Source organism: Zeus faber, assembly GCF_960531495.2.
Source record: "Zeus faber genome assembly, chromosome: 3".
NCBI classification, from domain to species: domain Eukaryota; kingdom Metazoa; phylum Chordata; class Actinopteri; order Zeiformes; family Zeidae; genus Zeus; species Zeus faber.
In genome coordinates, this window is record NC_137190.1 from 22,693,475 (window position 1) to 22,703,741 (window position 10,267).

The window sequence follows — 10,267 nt, forward strand, 5'->3', positions numbered from 1 at the left end:
CTTACTGTAGTGGTTTGCCGTGTATATGAGGATGAGGAAGGATGGTTCAAAGATAAATCCACAAACGTGTGCATGTGCATGTGCATGTGCATGTGCATGTGTGTGTGCATGTGTGTGTGTGTGAGAGAGAGACGCTAATAGCGTAGAGTCTCCTCAAGGACAGGTCACTCAGGGAGACCAAACAACATCCCCTCTTCGTCCGTCTGGCTCGCTGGCCCTAAATGTGTCGCGCTCCACAAGACTGGGTCTGTCTGCTGCAGACCTGCTGGTGCACGACAAAATAAGACCACAGACATGGCCGCCCCGGGGCCTCAGAGAGAGAGAGAGAGAGAGACAGAGAGAGAGAGACAGCGAGAGAAAGATAGAGACAGAGAGAGAGGGGATAACGAGGATGATGAAACTGTGCTTAATTTGGCTGCCTCGCAGGCACGTCCAGCACCTGTTCTTTATGGTGCTGCTGATGGTGAGTGTATTCATCTTCATCCTGCTGATTAGTGCAAACTAATTATTCATTTGGGTTGAGGGGGATTAGCTCTCACCGAGGGAGCATCGTGGAGCTGCCCGGCACTAACTATCTGCTCACAAACCACTAAATGGTCTTCTACTGTTTGATACTGGGAGCCGTCCGGTACGACGACGGTCTTTTATTCTACTGACACTGAAAATGGAACCCTTAAAGGAACAGCCCTGTTTTAGTAGTTGTAGTTAGTTGTTGTCGCGGCCAGAAACTTGACTCAAATCTGTAGAAGAAGTTATTCAGCCCGTCCTAGAAAAGAGTGAATAGAGTGAGAATAGAGTGTTAAGCATGGTTCAATTATTCCCATCCATAGTCAAGTCATGGAGTGTGTAGCTGAGTTTAATTCCACCCTTTCTTTTCCATCCTGCATGCCCCAACTTCAGTGGAGGCAATGGGGGGGACAAATAAAGATTCTGTCTGATACCTGCAGTGAGTTTTTGCAGGAACGCAGACTGTGGATTTGTCCCCCATTACTTGAATTGAACTCGTGATGGAGGGATGGAGCCGCGTGTCCAGTTTGGAGAAAAAGGCGGAACTGCTGTGAGAAGGAAACCTACCTAGGTGCTACATGAGGGGTGATTAAAAAAAGGGGATGAACTTAAAAAAAACCAAAAAAAAAAACAAGCTATTCCTTTAACCCGAGTTTGGTTCCAACCTTCACACAGCCAAAGGCAACTACACCCAAATTTTGGCCCCATCTTACTGCCGTTCGTTGCCCATTAAGTTACACACAACCGTGGAACTGAATGCCGGTTACCGTAACTTTGAATTTACAAAGGAAAAAAAAAAAAATCAAGAGCCAAGATTGATAAAGTATTTGTACTGTTCTAGTGTGATTGGAAGGGATCCGGCCAGCGCTGACAAAAAACAACACGCGGCTCGTTTCATCTCTTTAGAGTCGGCTTTCTCTGTTGATGGATTAGAGAACAAGATTGTTTTCCGTGCCTTGCCGCGGCCGCCGTTTGTACGACTCAAGTTTTCCTTTCCATTTAATTGAAAAACAATCTATTGGTTAAGCCTTAGCAAAATACACTCTGCACCAGTGTGTGATGGGCTCCGCAGCGCAGCCCCCAGGTTCCTAAACCCCGGTGTCTGGTAGCGGCATGCCACGTGTTTGTAAAGGATTTTCATTTAATTACAGCGGGAGAGATCGAGCATCCAGACAGAGCAGTAGTGCTTTTAAATCACAGTTAATATCAAAACAAATGCCAATAAGCAATGCTAATCTTTTAATAATTGAATTGTTATTCACTAGTAGCTTTTTATTTGCTTGTTTTTTTTTTGTGTGTTTTTTTTTTTAACAATGAGGGAAACAAAGTCTGGCACGCAGAGCGGCAAATATACATTTACTTAGAACTTTATGAGGGACACCTGTACACCTACTTGTTCATGCAATATTAATCTAATCAGCCAAGCATGTGGTAGCAGTGCAATGTATAAAATCATGCAGATGCGGGTCAGCAGCTTCAGTTAATGTTCACATCAACCATCAGAATGGGGTAAAAATGTTATCTCAGTGTTTTCGACCGTGGCATGATTTTTGGTGCCAGACGGGCTGGTTGGAGTATTTCTGTAACTGCTGATCCCCTGGGGTTTTCACGCAGCACAGTCTCTACAGTTTACTCAGAATGGTGCAGTACAACAAAAAACATCCAGTGAGCGGCAGTTCTGCGGACGGAAACGCCTTGTTGATGAGAGAGGTCAACGGAGAATGGCCAGACTGGTTCAAACCGCCAGTCTACCAGTCTACCGCCAGGTAACTCAGATAAACAGCAGACAAACATCTCAGAATGCACCACACGTCGAACCTTGAGGCGGATGGGCTACTACAGCAGGAGACCACGTCGGGTTCCACTTCCGTCAGCCAAGAACAGAAAGATGAGGCTGCTGTGAGCACAGGTTCACCAAAACTAGACAGTTGAAGACTGGAAAAAGGTAGCCTGGTCTGATGAATCTCCATTTCTGCTGAGGCACACCGATGGCAGGGTCGGAATTCGGCGCCAACAGCATGAATCCATGGACCCAACCTGCCTTGTGTCAACAGTCCAGGCTGGTGGCGGTGGTGTAATGGTGTGGGGAATTTTTTCTTTCCACACTTTGGGCCCGTTAATACCACTCAATCATCGCTTGAATGCCGCAGCCTATTTGAGTTTTGTTGCTGACCATGTGCATTGCTTCATGACCACAATTTACCAATCTTCTAATGGATACTTCCAGCATGATAATGCATTCACACAAAGCAAAGCAAAAGTCGTCTTAAACTGGTTTCATGAACACAACAATGAGTTCAATGTTCTTCAGTGTCGTTCCCCAGTCACAGGATCTGAATCCAACAGAACACCCTTGGGATTTCGTTGGAAAGTCGCAACATGAATGTGCAGCTGACAACTCTGCAGGAATTGCGTGATACAATCATGTTGACATGGACCAGAATCTCAAAGGAATGTTTCCCACATCTTGTGGAATTCATGCCAAGAAGAATTTAGGTTGTTTAAGAGCAAAGGGAGGCCCTACCCAGTATAGTGTTCCTAATAAAGTGCCCAGTGAGTGTATATGCACAGGCCAAGACAATTTCCAATCATTTCCAAAAAACCCAACCCGATGTAACTCAAAGTACACATCAACAAAGAGGCAATTAAATTTCCTCCATCACCAGTCAAACACACAGCGAGATATAAAAGAAACAGCGGAGTGAATCTGCTCCTCTTGGGTCTTTATGGATCAAAAGCACCAAGTGTCTGATCACAGTCAACTGTCACTTTAGGGATATTACGTTCCAATAGCGGCCTTTGATGATGCTAATGCTCTCTGCTCTGATCACCATAATTACCTTTATAAATATGAATAGAGTTGAGTGCACGATCCCCCCCGCCCCCCAGGCCCCCAGGCTTCAGGACGATGATCTGATTATATTAAGGATGGCAAAGTGGGATGTGATGAAGCATTCAGTCCACTCTGGGATGAATGAGTTTGGCACTACAAAGGTGGACAGGCCTGTCCACACAAATGGACAGGCCGGCACAAATACACACACACACACACACACACACACACACACACACACACACACACACACACACACGTACACACACACACACACACACACACACACACACACACACAAAAACACACACGCTCACACACACACACACACACACACACACACACGTAAATATGCACACATTGCGATTGTATTATCGACACCCAGGCTCTTAAATTGCCGTTGTTTTTTTTATCCAAAGTGGGTAAGTACTTGAAGTGTTGCTCGGAATGTTCATTTTCCCGTGGTCCAATTCAACACAAATTGCGGTACTTACTTAATCTCCATGCGAAAAGAACCGCAACATAGGTGTACATGTATATCTAATTGGGAGATAAACATCATTATAATTTCGAAGGAGGACACCCCTGCTGCCACAATAATGAATGAAATTGAACTAAATTGAACTAAAATAAAAATTCCTACTTATTCTTACTTACTTGGGCTCTACCTCCTCAATCAAATTTGAGGCTAGAGCCGGTGCTCGCAGGTAGTGCATTCTAATAATCAAAAGAAAATGTGCGCACCGCAAAAAAATACCCAAAATTCACTCCAAATAATCTTTTTTTTCGGGCCCCTGTCGGTCACAGGCCCTTAGAATCAACCTAACCCCCCCCCATATGGCACCACAGGTTGCTAAAAAAGTTGCCAAAAAGAGTCGAAAAGGTTAAATAGCAGGTTTCAAAAAGGATAGTAGGGTTACAGTAGATCAATCTAAGATATTGATTATGGCCTCTTTTTGTGTATTAGAGAAGAAACCATGTATTATTATTTTGAGATTTTGTGAGGAAAAACATTTGAAAATGTAATAGGTCACATTTTTAATAGGCCACATTTTTTCTCTAATTCAAGAGAAATGGGCCCCGGTCTGCCTCTTTCATTCTTTCATCCTCTGTCTTATTTCATATGGCAGTGGCTGGTCCTTGCACTGAACACAGACTGGAGTTGACTCACTCAGGATTTATCACCGGTCAGCACTGTGGTGCTGACCGGTGCTCAAAACGTATTTTCCCTGTAGGAAGAACTAGACTGGACGCACGCGGCCGTCGCTAGACATATACCAGATATATCAACACGTGTCCGAACATTCTGTGGGCCCGAGCCCAAATCCCCGCTCGATCAGCACTACCGTCCTCTCTCTTCTCCCGCTCCTGTCGCCCAATCCTCAGTGGCATCGCAAAGAACAGATTCGTGCTGCGAATTAAACCTACAGGAAATCCCTCCAGCGCCGCAGTTTTTTTCTTTTTTTTTTTGTTCTGACAGAAAAATGGAATAACAGGTTTCCTAAAGGTCAAGATTTGCTGTGGCGAGGCCTCAGCTCAAACATAAATGCTCGGTAATACCGGCGGCGGTGATTGCTTTGCTCTCCAGACGCTGTCAATTCTTTTTGTGGGGAGGTGGAGGCGAGCGTGGACCGGTATTAAGTCGGCGGCGCGTCGAGGGTCCTCGTCGACGCCCGAGTCTTCCCTTCCCAGACGCTCCTAAAGCCCCGGTCTATTATCGGCCCGGCCCAGAGGACCCGTGGCAGCGGCTTAGGGCGATGGTGGAAAATAATAGCACATTAGATTACTTAATGTTCCTGATACACAGGACGCCGCTTTGCCAATTCTCCTGTGATCTGCACGCGTTTTAGTTTTCTTCCCGTTTCCACCTTTCTCCGTCGTTCCCCCCTCCATCTCCAGCTCCATCTCCGCGGCCCCGAGCTCCACCGCGGGCCCCGCTGTCGTCTCCCCGAGCCCGAGGCTCCCGGCCCCGGGCCCGGCGGCATTAATCACAGCAGCCTCGTGTGTGTGTGTGCGGTGGGAGGCGGGAGAGACAAGCAGAGAAGGAACTCATTAGAGAGGATAAATGTGCTGTGTTTATGCCTCTGTTACGTGGTAAGAAAGACTGGATTTTGTCTGAGATGAAAAGAAATAATGGTCTTTACATAACAGAGTCAGTTTGTGTGTTTATCAGCGCAGAGAAGGGAGGCGAGCAGTGTTTTTTTTGTTGCCGTTTTATTATTGCACTTTAAGTACTCTGCTTTACCCGCGCTGTGCCTACTACGAATGTGGTGCAATATCAGTTCCATGCTCTACCTACACAGTACGGGTTCTAGTATTCTAGTTGTTGTGCTGCCAATATGCTGTACATATTCAAGATAGGCAAGTTTATTTGTGTAACACGTTTAATACAAAAGAGCATTTCAAGGCATTAAAATACATTAAAGCCAAGAAGAATACAATTATTTAAAAAAATATTGCGAATAAGGTAATGAAATCACAGGGATAACAGGTTAAAGAGCAAAAAGGCCAACACACTAAAACATGGCAGGACTCAAAGCAGCACCCATTTGGGTCATCGGGACAAAAGTAGGGATAAAAATAGAAGCATCAAATGAAAGAGAGATGGATGGTTATTGTGGACACTGGAAAGCAGTTGCAAATATAAACGTTTCGAGCCGGGATTTCAACATAGGAAGCATAAGGGGCTAATGTCGCTTTTCTCAACTGTTTGTTGCTGTCGATATGTGACTTGAGTACCAAAAAAAATTGAAATATGCAACATGGTTAGGTTCAGACTGTTATCAGCAGGGTAAGACAAAAAATTATAATTAAAAAACAATAACTGCAGTTTTGTACCAATTACTGGCAACAGGTGACAAGCTATGACATCTGGTAGAACTTTACATTAACACACACACTGTTTGTGAGGCTTTGTCTTGTTGGCTCTGCTCAATAAAACTGTTATTATCACCTTATTATGCCCAGAGTTTAAGTGTTTAAGAACAATCAAGGTAATCATGTACACTATAGTACTTTAGTTTTATCAGTTCCATTTTATCCTTTCTTTGATAAACCCCCATTTCCTTCATCATTATAGCCAAAACTAAACCCCCTGTGTTTTTATATGATCCATACTACCAATTCCTACAATTAAATTGAATTAATCCATGGGAAGGTGCAACTCCAAATAAGGGCAAATGAAGTCAAGATGAGATAAGATTCTTTGACTCCATAAAAAATAGATGTTCTAAGAGTAATTGTGAAGGTATGTTTCTCTATCTGTTTCGAATTTTTGAATTCGAATTTCGAATGAAGATGAATTCAGAATGGCAAATGGAAAAGAATTGTCAAAAGTTATGCATTTTGTATTCGTTCCTAAATCTTTGTTCCAATATGTCTTCAAGAATTACCACAAGGCATAACGACCTCTTAAGAAATAAAAAAAGACCAGCAGCATGAAAAATCACAATCAGGCAGGACATTGTAATTACTTCTCAGACTACGACGCTACAGACGCCGTCTTGTCGGTCAGTGTCTGTGTGATCGTATGACAGATGCTGTTTGAGAACAATGAGCTAAATCCACCTCCTAAATTTTTCATGGTCTTCTAATAATCCCATGGTTTAATGAGAGAACCCCTCCGGGTGAATCATCAGACAAAAGACACTCGGGACACAAATGGAGATAAAAACTCTCAAGAAATACAGGTTGGGTTATGGCTCCTTTTCTATAGTTCTGTGTTTCTTTAAGAGGATGCGTTGTATTCAATATGTGCGCTAAACTGGACCACATCGACTTAATCACATCAATCTTTGTGAAGTGGCCGGTGAGACGACGCTTAAACAAATTTGTATTTACACTTTACAGAGATGCCTGTAAGATGTCTTAGTCCGTAAGTGCCAAAAACAAGCTCTTTTTGGGGACTTTTTTTGGCTGAAGTCTGAAGCTTTTCTCTTAATACTGGTTCAATTGACAAGATTCTCCTGCCTATCATTCGGGATGACTCCCAATGATTGAAAAATAAGGTTTATGTAGAAACACAACGACAACATTTTCTGTTAAGGAGAGTAGGCCTGCCATCATAAATCTCCATCAACTTACATGAGAACTAAATGAAAGTGTGTGGATGTTTAGTTGGTGAACAAATGTTTTGTTTTTTTTATGGAGTAAATGGGATTAGATAGGGGGGTCTCCTTATCTCCTCTCCTCAAACCAAGATCACCCATCACTGATGCAAATAAAGGAGCAATTAGACGGTACAAAGGATTAAGCGCATTTGGTCTGAAATGACCTGCACTTCTCTGATGGCTGCTCTGGATTTCACTTTTGTTTTGCACACATTTGAAAAAAAGGTGCAATCTTTTTCGAGGTGCAACCATTTTTTTTTCTCGTAAGACAATGACAATACAGAGGCAAGTTTATTGGTATAATATACAAGGGCAATTAAAATTGCTTCACCTAAGGCATTAAATACACTGTATAAATGTGAAGAAGAACAAAAGCATAGAAATAAAACTAATAAAAACAGATGGACATAAAAATTAAGATTGTTATAATAATTTAAAAAATACACAAGATTTTTCAAATATCCACGTATAAAATGACTTTTCTTCTGCGGGATTGCTTGCGACCTATCGACATTAACATCCCAACATCATACATTCAGGACCCATATGCCTCCCATATTGTTAAGAAGAGAAGTAGTCAGAAATAGGTACATTCAGTTATATTTAATGAGTTGATTTTTAGTTGTGGAATTAATCGTGGTGTTTACAAAGAACATCTACAAATGTTTGTGTTTACACCTAATCTGTATTTACATATTAGCCACGAGCTAATGTATTACACACAACCAGGGGTCTTAACATCAACACGTAGCTCTCAGTGCTTTGGATGTTTTCGTGTTAATGACAAGCTAATAAACAAGCAAACATAGTGTAAACACACCCGAAGTTCCAGAAATTAAAACACTCTCGACAAATATGTTTTTGTTGTTGTGCTGTGTTGCAAATCTCATGCAATACATCAGGGTATATGAAGCTGGAATCTCCCCCTAGGACTGTGTGGTGTGTTATAGTGTTAGTGTTAGTGTTCATCCCCCTTTTTATCTCCATGTTGGGGGAATAAAACATTGACTGAAATATAGAACATTTATTTAAAAAAAAAACCAAGCCCTCTGACCTGGTCATCCATTATTGGATTAGATGAGATAGGACTTTATTGTCCCAAAGGAAATTGGCGCTGAACAGTAGTGCCGTCAGCGGACATTTTCATAGGCAAACACGTAATGCAATAATCAATTGCGGGGTGTGTCTGATGTTATGTTTTCTCCAGCGTGGGAGGAGGAAAATGAAATGGCACCAGCCACAGTCGGAGTGCTGCCAATGTGCCCTTTCCTGAGGGGACAAAATAACGAATGTGGGTGTCTGGTTGTCGGGGCTCCTTCCTGGTGGCGCATAAATGAGTCCAGCACAGCCCATCCACCTCTCTGTCTGTAGCTCAGACACAGTCAAGTGCATTGGCCCGAGGCTGAACGGTAAAGACGGAGAAGGTTTGTTATTTTTCTGTTATTCAGTCAGGATGGCGAGCTCTTGCTCCAGGACCAGAGTCCTCCTTTACCATGAAAGACGGCCGCCTCCATAGGAAGGAGCAGGACGATCAATGTGAGATTCATGTGGATAACATTCACACTAAGACAATGTAATATCTCCAGACGTAGACCTCAATACAGGATTGTTATCCTCATGATGTCGTCAGCTTGTTACATTGGACGTAACAGTGCAGTGTGGTGTGACATTTGGAAAATGTCGGTGGTATTTCTTTGGGAGACTGTTTATTGTTCCGACGGCACGTTATTCTGAAACCCCAAAGTCCGAAAAATGTCGGGTTAGAGATGATTACGTTTAGGTATAAGCTTAGAGATGGCTAGGGTTAGGTATAAGCTTAGAGATGGTTAGGGTTAGGGTTAGGGTTAGGGTGTTGTCCATGTCCAATGAGACATTTTTTGGGCTATTGGCGTTTCAGAATAATGTGCCATCAGAACAATGGCATGGCACCTTTCTTTGCTAGACTTGGTTGATTGTTTGAGATAGATACTATGCTAGACACAGCAGGGAATGGAGGAAATCCTCATCCCTAACCCTTGAAGTGTCAACCAATGGTGATTATCAGCAAAGGAATACCTAACCCTTTAAGTATTATCCTTCTCTACCCATTAAGCTACAATTGCAGCAGCTGTGCAGCACCCTTTGAATAACACCACTGATGTTACCCCCAGTCTTCCCCTGGTAGTGTCACTCTAGCACTAAACCACTCATATTCCCACATTACCTTACGCAGTTGCATCACAAAGCCACTGAGCGATCCACAGAATGTACCTTCAGCAAAGGTCCAGGGGTGGCCTTACCTGCCCTGGTCCCAGGGCTCTCCACATATTTGGAGAAGGTGTGGGGTGCAACAGCGTACCCGAAGGGAATCCTGTTATTATCTCAGGGAAACTAAAGAAAGAAAATCTTGTGGGTCTGGACAACTGTCCGTGAACCGGTTCCTGGACTGGACCAGTTCCAAAAGCTTCTGATAAACATGCGGAATGGTCTCTGCCAAGACGAGATCACTCTGAATCCCATTTATGTGAAAAGGGCTTTGGCACGGCTTCAGTACAGCTATGCCATTGCCTCTCCACAACTGGTCGTAACACATGTAATTAAGGAGGGCTGTTGCATAACAGTGATACACGATGCTACTGCCAAAATACCACACTCTCCTTTATTACCAATAAAGGCAGCAGAGCAGGGCAGTAAGGGGGGACACCCTCAATTAACAGCACTGTCTTTGTTTCTATCCACTACAATGTAGACAGCTGATGGGAGACATTCATTCTATACCAGGTCAACAAAATAGAGGCCTGACAGTGAGTGAGTGCGTCGGGCTCAAGAGGTTCTCCAC